This window comes from Balearica regulorum, chromosome 1, assembly GCF_011004875.1.
Source record: "Balearica regulorum gibbericeps isolate bBalReg1 chromosome 1, bBalReg1.pri, whole genome shotgun sequence".
Taxonomy (NCBI): Eukaryota; Metazoa; Chordata; class Aves; order Gruiformes; family Gruidae; genus Balearica; species Balearica regulorum.
The window spans coordinates 197,675,049-197,683,400 of record NC_046184.1 but is presented as its reverse complement, the minus strand read 5'-3'; positions in this window follow the sequence as shown (position 1 = coordinate 197,683,400).

The following is an 8,352-nucleotide window of genomic DNA, read 5'->3' as shown; positions in this document are numbered from 1 at the left end:
AGCCTGCGGGGCAAGTGTGGCTTCTAGCACACCTTCACCTGGTCCATCGCACCTTTCTGCTGGGACTCGGGAATGTCTGCTCACATAAGCAAGCCATCGGCAGGTGTAGCCTATCGTCTAGCCCTGCAGCAGGCAGATACGGAGCAGCTCGGTCACCGTAATGCTGCTGAGTTTTGCTTTCTGTAGCTTCAGGTGGACTTCAGCTGCGGCAGGAAATCTGCAGAAAATGTTAAATGCCAAAAAAGAGGATACATTTTAGGGGGAAAAAAAAAAAAAAAAAGAAAAGAAAAAAGAATCAATTGATCTATCATTTTTACAAAAAGAGTTATTAAAAATTCAATTTTAAGAAAACTTTATATTTTACTAAAGTATGAATACTGATATTACAGTACTTTTTTCATTACCTAGATAGAAATAATTCCAGTGAATACCACCCATCCTCACAGTTTTTGGCTGCAAATGCTTCATGCAAAGATGACGCAATCATACATCCACTGAAGTAAAATTTTAATGCACTCCCACATGAGCACATTTTCATGAAAATAGGGTTTTATCTTGAATCCATCAAGCACTGACTTTAATACAAATCAAATAGTTGTCATATAACAGCATCAACAATATCCTCACAATTAAGTATCAATACAATATCATAGTATCACAGAATGGTTTGGGTTGGAAGGGACCTCAAAGATCATCCAGTTCCAACCCCCCTGCCATGGGCAGGGACACCCTCCACTAGACCAGGTTGCCCAAAGCCCCATCCAACCTGGCCTTGAACACTTCAGGGAGGGGGCATCCACAACCTCTCTGGGCAACCTGTTTGAGTGCCTCACCACCCTCACAGGGAAGAATTTCTTCCTTATATCTAATCTAAATCTACCCTCCTTCAGCGTACAGCCATTCCCCCTTGTCCTATCACTCCATGCCCTTGTAAACAGTCCCTCACCAGCTTTCCTGTAGGCCCCTTCAGGTACTGGAAGGCTGCTCTAAGGTCTCCCTGGAGCCTTCTCTTCTCCAGGCTGAACAACCCCAACTCTCTCAGCCTGTCCTCATAGGAGAGGTGCTCCAGCCCTCTCATCATCTTCGTGACCCTCCTCTGGACTCGCTCTGACAGCTCCATGTCTTTCTTGTACTGGGGCCCCCAGAGCTGGATGCAGTACTCCAGGTGGGGTCTCACAAGGGTGGAGTAGAGGGGCAGGATCCCCTCCCTCGACCTGCTGGTCACACTTCTTTTGATGCAGCCCAGGACACGGTTGGCTTTCTGGGCTGCAGGTGCACACTGCCGGGTCATGTTGAGCTTCTCATCCACCAACACCCCCAAGTCGTCCTCCTCAGGGCTGCTCTCAATCCATTCTCTGCCCAGCCTGTAGTTGTGCTTGGGATTGCGCCGACCCACGTGCAGGACCTTGCACTTGGCCTTGTTGAACTTCATGCGGTTCACACCAGCCCACCTCTCCAGCCTGTCAAGGTCCCTCTGGATGGCATCCCTTCCCTCCAGCGTGTTGACTGCACCACACAGCTTGGTGTCATGGGCAAACTTGCTGAGGGTGCACTTGATCCCACTGTCCATGTTGTCCACAAAGATGTTAAACAGTGCCGGTCCCAGTACCGACCCCAGTCCTCACTGATAAAATCCAGGCGTTTTCAGGTGGAAAGCCATGGCTCTCTGAAGCCCCATTACAGCACCTAACACACCAACCTCCTAGTTTTCTGCTGTACTTCTAACTGAATGTTCCCAGCATTTTTGGAAATCAGATTACCAGTTAAAATCTCTTTGATATTCTCTACATTGCCTGTTTAATTTTTTAGATAGCGTTTACAGCATTAGGGCAGTACTAACGAAGAGAGGGATAACAGACAGACGCTTGCCTATATTTCTGTTAGTGTTTGTACAAATAGCAACACAGTGAAGGCTGCAGGATTTATGGCGTAGGTAGAAAAAGGCAAATAAAAGGTGGAAGAATGAGTTGCCCTTGAAGCCAGCATTTGTCTGAGGGAGAGCAGCACCCCAAATCCCGATAGGATTCCTCTGCAGGGTAAGTCAGTGTAAATGGGGTTAATTTATCTGGGGGGATTTCCTGCAACTAGGTTATTCCCAGGCGGGAAGAACTCAAATCCTTCTCTGAATGCATTCTGAAAGAAAACAAAGAAAACACATTCAAACCTAAACTAAAAGATCAATAAAATACAGGTTTCACGTCAGTGGAGGGTGGTGAGAAGCAGCAGCAGTATAACAAGGAGGGCCCAAAGCTGGCTCAGATGATTTGGCATAACAAGGACTTTTCTGCAATATGCAGAAAACCAAAACTTTTCACTAACCCCATCGTTTGCCTCAACGTTTAGGGGGAGATAAAATAAAATTCTGGGGCATCAGCCAAACTACCAGCTCCAACTTCGTTATGTCTCCCATTTCCACATACATACTGCGACTGTTGTTTCAGGGCTTGATAAATAAATAAGCTATCCGGGCAGCTGTCATGTTTAACAAAGCCTCTCAAGACATGGCAGAAGCACCGCACTAACTTTGGCCCTTAAACACTTTTTCAGAGGATTGGGGCTAATAAAACATACACGTGTGTGTCCCTTGGTTGACTGAGAGCACTGATGGATCTTCCACCCAGAGCTGGAGCACCAAAGGGGTCTCTGGCAGAGGATAACGTGAGCTCAGATGGTGACCTTCCCCACCCCTGACATCGATATGAGGTGCACAGCCTCATCTATCCAGCTTAAAAACCTTAGGTGAATCATGAAGAAGTAAGAGAAAAGCTCAAGGGTTTGGTTTATTTAAACAAGCCCTGCACTTCTGAATGGGTTACGCTGAGGTGACCTGTTACGTAGGGTGCGGTGATGGCAGTTTGAAGTGTTTTCAGTTTGCACAAAGGGTCCTGACACACAGAGAACGAGTTATAAAAAGAATTTAGCTTCTACTGACCATTTTAGTTTGTGAAACGCCTTTTTTTGCCAAATGAAACAGATACAGCTAGAGATGCAAAATGAGATGGGGAATAAACATGAAGCAGGGAAGAAGAAAAATCAGCGTAAAGGCAGTGAGGCACAGGCTTCAGACCAGCTAAACAGATAGTTCTGACAGACCAAGGGAAAGGCGTGGAAAATGGAGTAACTCACAAAGTAAGAAATTGAATGTCTAATTAGCTACTTCCCTGTACTCAGCCAGCCTGCAGCGGTTTTTCACACACATTTGAGACCATCAGAAACCAAAGAAAGAAAAAAATAAAAGTAGATTTCCTTGGAAAACAGAGATTACAAACTGAACAAACTACTAAAACCACCTTGTCTTGGGAATTTGGCTTAAACACCAGATTGAATCAAAGATAACTAATTTGATTAAGTAGAACAAGTTATCTAAATCCCTATTTAGGGAAAACACCAGTGCCAGCAATTCAGCACTGTTTTGCAAAAGGCCTTCGATGTTAAATAGTTTCAGCAAGAGCAATATCTACAGACACATGGCACTTCTCAATGCAGGAAGGACACGTTTTGTTGGGCAGGCGTCAGGGCAGTTACAGGAAAAGAAGAAGAAAATTTGCCAGGATGGTGAGGAATCAGGTCTGAGCAGAACTTACCCGGTCTCTGAGTTGGGTTACAGGTACTGGCAGCACTGCCTCTCTCTTGCAGCACACAGTTACATCTCCAGTTCTCAGGGAATTCCTTTTCCAGCCCCATCGCGACAGCGCGTGTTGAGAGAGAGTGAGCTGTAATTTCAACTCTCATTTGTAATGAATGGGATTTACTATGGCTAGCATGAATCATTTTGATAACACATATAATTAGTTTTATAGAAGTTTTAGTATGTTATAAAAGTTGCTGTATCACTTGTATTCCCCCAGGGCTCTCTTATAAAATGATTTTGTTACAACTGTATTCTTCTGGGAACTAAAGCGTACACAACTGAGCACATCTGTATGTCAAGAGAAGCATTGTAAGCCAAGACATTCAAGGCAACTTTGCTGCCTTTTTCATTTCTAAAATCCATCTGAAGAAATGCGATCACTTCTAGACCCCAGCATTATCAGCCGTTCAAAGCTGAAGATACTCGTTTCCTCCCAGGCCATCGATAAGCTGCCACCGTGCAGATGCTGCAGCTCAGCTACCAGGAGCTGGGATGCCTGTCAATGACCTTGGGGGAAATGCTCAACAGGTCTTTAATAACTTCATTTGAGCTATGGAAATTGATCCTGGATGACGATTTGGCTCTGTACAGAGAGCTGCAAAGTCAGGTAACTGGATTCCACCCTAGTGAGGAAGAAGAGTGGGGCTGGTAGGAGTGTGCACCACGTGACGCCAGCAACCTTTTCTGACTTTATAAACACAGCCCACATCACCCCTCCCCTCCTCCTACCCCCTCGGGTCACGGCCCACTGCAGCGGTAAGAGCAGAGGGAGACGGGGGCATTTGGAGGTGTCTAAGGAGTAAAGTGAGGGGGCTGTAAGGAGTCAGAGGGACAACTGCCAAAAGCCACTTCCTAAACCCCAGATGTTCTGGAGATTAATTAAAAGCATCTTCTGCAACTCTTTTAATACTACATGATACTGTCATTAATGTATAAACTCAGTCATATATGACAGTCAGAAAAAGTCAATGATGGTGGCATTTGACTATTGAAAAATGGTAACACCAAAAAAAAGAGTAAGTTTGGTGTTTTGAGGTGTTCTGAATTTAGAACAGGACTCTTGACGCTTCTCCTCCAGCCATCTGTGCTCTCTCTGTAGCTACTGGAGCAACAAAAGGCACGTGCAAGAGCTGGTTCATCCCACCCTAAGACAGGTAGGATATGTCCCAGTTTGAAGGCACCCGTTCCTTTTCATCAAGTGCAAAGGCAGCCGGAATGGCAAGCTTTAGCCATCTACAAGTTGCCTTCGAGGCTACGGGCTCACGGGCAACTGCTTGGCAAGAGACATCCCACCCCCTTTCCTCTGCGTTTTTAAATCTACATGCCAGCAGAGCACCAACCAGTCATCCTGTCAGATCTTTATCGGCACTTAGCTTCTGGTTTAAGTATTTTAACAGATTTTTTTGATACTTCCTCTGAACAACAAGCTGTAACGATTTCCTACAACTGCGCAGCTCCGGCATGCCGCGGCGCTCCGTTTAAAGAGCCATCTGTTGAAGAGCAGCCGCAGAGGACTTAAAAGGTAAACAAATCGCAGCCTGGGGAAGATCAGAAGGGCCGACAGGCAGTCCTGCTGGCGATGATTTATACTTCCTTATCTTTTATCTCCTTCCCTCTCCTCCTCGAGCACACTAGCTGTTCTCCCACGGTCCTTCTCCCAGGGAAATCCGTGCGCTTGCTTTCTGCAATCGTGCATTTTCAATTCTCAAGTTCTTTAAGTCTTCCAATTTTAATGTAATCTTCCCCTTTTGGTATACTGCAAATCTGCCAGGGTAAAGCACTCACTTGAACTTGTTCCCAACACCACGTAAATAAATCCCTGGCTCTGGGAACAGAAAATCTCCGATACTTTGCCCAGAAGCAGCCTGAAACAGCATTTGCACAGTGCCTCCCACTTAACTACAAGCAGAAGAGGCATTTTGGCTCTCACACCGCTTTTCCAGCTCTCCACTCATGAATTCCTCCCCAGCCGTGAAGCCATCAGCAGGACAGTGACCCAGCGAGCGTGGACTTGCTGCCCTCGTGGCAAAACCTCCTTCCAAAGACACTCTTCATTCATAGCTCATAGGACCAGAAAAGACGGCTGTCCCCTAGCCTAACTAAGGCTACGGGGCTTCTCTGATAATCTGAACTAGGGAATATTTTTGAGAAAATTGTCCAGTTTTGATGTACACTTTTAGTGCTGATCAGTCAACCCCAGCACCATTCTTCACATGTGTTCCAGTGCTCAGTTGTCCCTACTGTCAAAAAAAGTAAAAATTAGGGGCAAATTTGTCTCATTTCACCTTTCAGCTACCAGCTCTTGTTAAACACTTGTTTTCAGACCAGCGTTCAACCTTTCAAATTTCTGCTTCTGTATCACAATTAAGATATTTTAATCTGATGAACTGAAATGCATATTTTCTGAGCCATCAATACTGCTGTGTTACAATCATCTATTCTCTTAATTACCATCTTAGTATCATCTATGATACTAAGCTCCATTACTATTATAGATTCATTTTAATTTTTGCACATTGATTTGACCCACTGTACAAGCTGCTATTTAACATCTGCAGAAAGTATTTTATCAACATAAGATATTAATTCTTCCATCTGCCTTTCCACTGAAGACAAAGCAGAAACATTTTTGAACACCTCTGCCTTTTCTGACAGTGTCATAATTTCCATTTTAGACTTACTGCTTTGGAAAGAAAACTCTTTTTTACTCTCCTCAAGTTTTTAACTCAGAGGTCATTTTACTTCCATATCAACACTTTTTCATGCCTGGTTTCTAATGTATATTCAGTTCTTCCTTGCCGTATTTCCCTTCTCTTCCCTGCCTTCTTCACTTAACTGCTCCTCTCTGCTCCTGTTAACTTTGTTGGTAAGGCGTTCAGAGAACTCCATGCAGCACCAGCTGCATTTATGTCACCAGAAAGCAATTATTAAGCAATATTTCAGTCTATCTTAAATGAATCAGAAAAATAAACACATCAAACATGAAAAAAAAAAAGCAGAGCTGACAACTCAGGCTATCAAACATAATCCACGTGTGTTTTTCCGATGTGTCTTAATTATGTGTTATTATTTCAGGATTGCATAAGGGTATAATTTCTTCTGAAGATGTTCACTACTTATTTTCTATAGCAGCTAAAATCCAAAACATAGGACAATTTCAGATTAAAAGCATGACGCTGAGTTACACTATTATAAAAGCAATTTTTGGATAGCTGGTTCAGCAGCCCCAGTGGGAAAATCTGGAATGCTGGAAAAGGATTACAGTGGTTTTTACATTTAAGGAGAGTTACACTGCTGGTCACAAGAGAGGTCTCACATTACTGAAAGTACACATATTTGCTGGAAAATAAAAGTCTCTCAAAAAGAAAAGAAAAAAGAAAGGAAAAAGCATCAGACATTTGAACAGCTGGAAGCATTTTTAGAAACTACCAAAAAAGAGAAAAAAATAATTTAGAATAATATTTCCCTTTCTGTAGTAAGCATCGTAGTGGTGATATAATACGTTCTCAAGAGGCTTAATCACATCTACTGTTCAATCCTCAAAGGTTATTTCATAAAACAAAAATTAGCAGAGTCAACAGAGTTTCTTCACAACAACAAAAAAATGAAGCTGTCGTTCTGCGTTATATTTATTTTTCTGCCAGCTCCCATCTTTGTCAAATGCCCCAAGAGCTGTGAATCTGCGACAATAAGCTAAAGTCCACTGTGGTCTGGCAAAAGACACAATTTTCTTCCTTTCTTTGCCTATATCTGATTTTAGTATTAGGAAGATGTTGTTTGATACCACTCCGATAAGAACTTGAAAGGACTGTTGTTTACAGAAGGATCAAATGAGACAGTGAATTAAGGAAGTAGTAGCAGCCATGGGTATAAAACAGTGTGGCTACTACATATATTTTGATAAAGTATCTCCCCTCTAGAACCAATATCACTTGAATGTCTTACAAATGCAAATCTAGGGCCAATCTCTTAACTTTAAATCCTCTGCTTATTCTGCCAATTACGATGCTTTATTTTCTTTACTGTAGCGCTCCCAGGGCCATGCCAGCACCAGGATTTCCTTTTGCTAAGTTCTTTTTGTCACAATGAATCTTTCAACATGTGCCAACTCCAGATAACCATTATTGGTAGCTTGCTCCAGTACAAAAACCAGGCAATAACCAACACAAAGCTCCCTTAGCAACACCCTTGAATTCCCTTAAAACATATGGCCATTAAATACTCTACAAAGGGTTGTTAAATTTACGTTCATGAGCTATTGTATCCTTTTGAGAACTTCCCATCTTCAAAAGGTGTTTGTACTGACATCTAAATTTAAATTTGTTTAGTTTCTGTGGGTTGTTTTTTAAATCACTTAACTTACAGCAAAATACCCACCTAGTTTGGTAAGTGAAACCATTCATTCTTTCCTCGTAGGGACCAACTGCAGATACAGAATGTAGTCAGTCAGATGTATGACACAGAAGCCTTCTTGCGGCACATGTCTGAAAATACGCCTGCTGTTGTTTCATAAAACATTTCATATCTAAAAATGTCTAAAGCCAGTTCTAGTAGAATGGCAGTGCTAGTCATACAAGACAAATTCCCACCATGTAAAAACAAAGTGAAAAAATACAGTAATATATCAAACAATATCCAATAGCACAAATTCTGTTAAAAAACAGGGCCTAATCATCCAACCAGCTCTTATTTATCCCTTCCCAAACATCCACTTTTTCTGG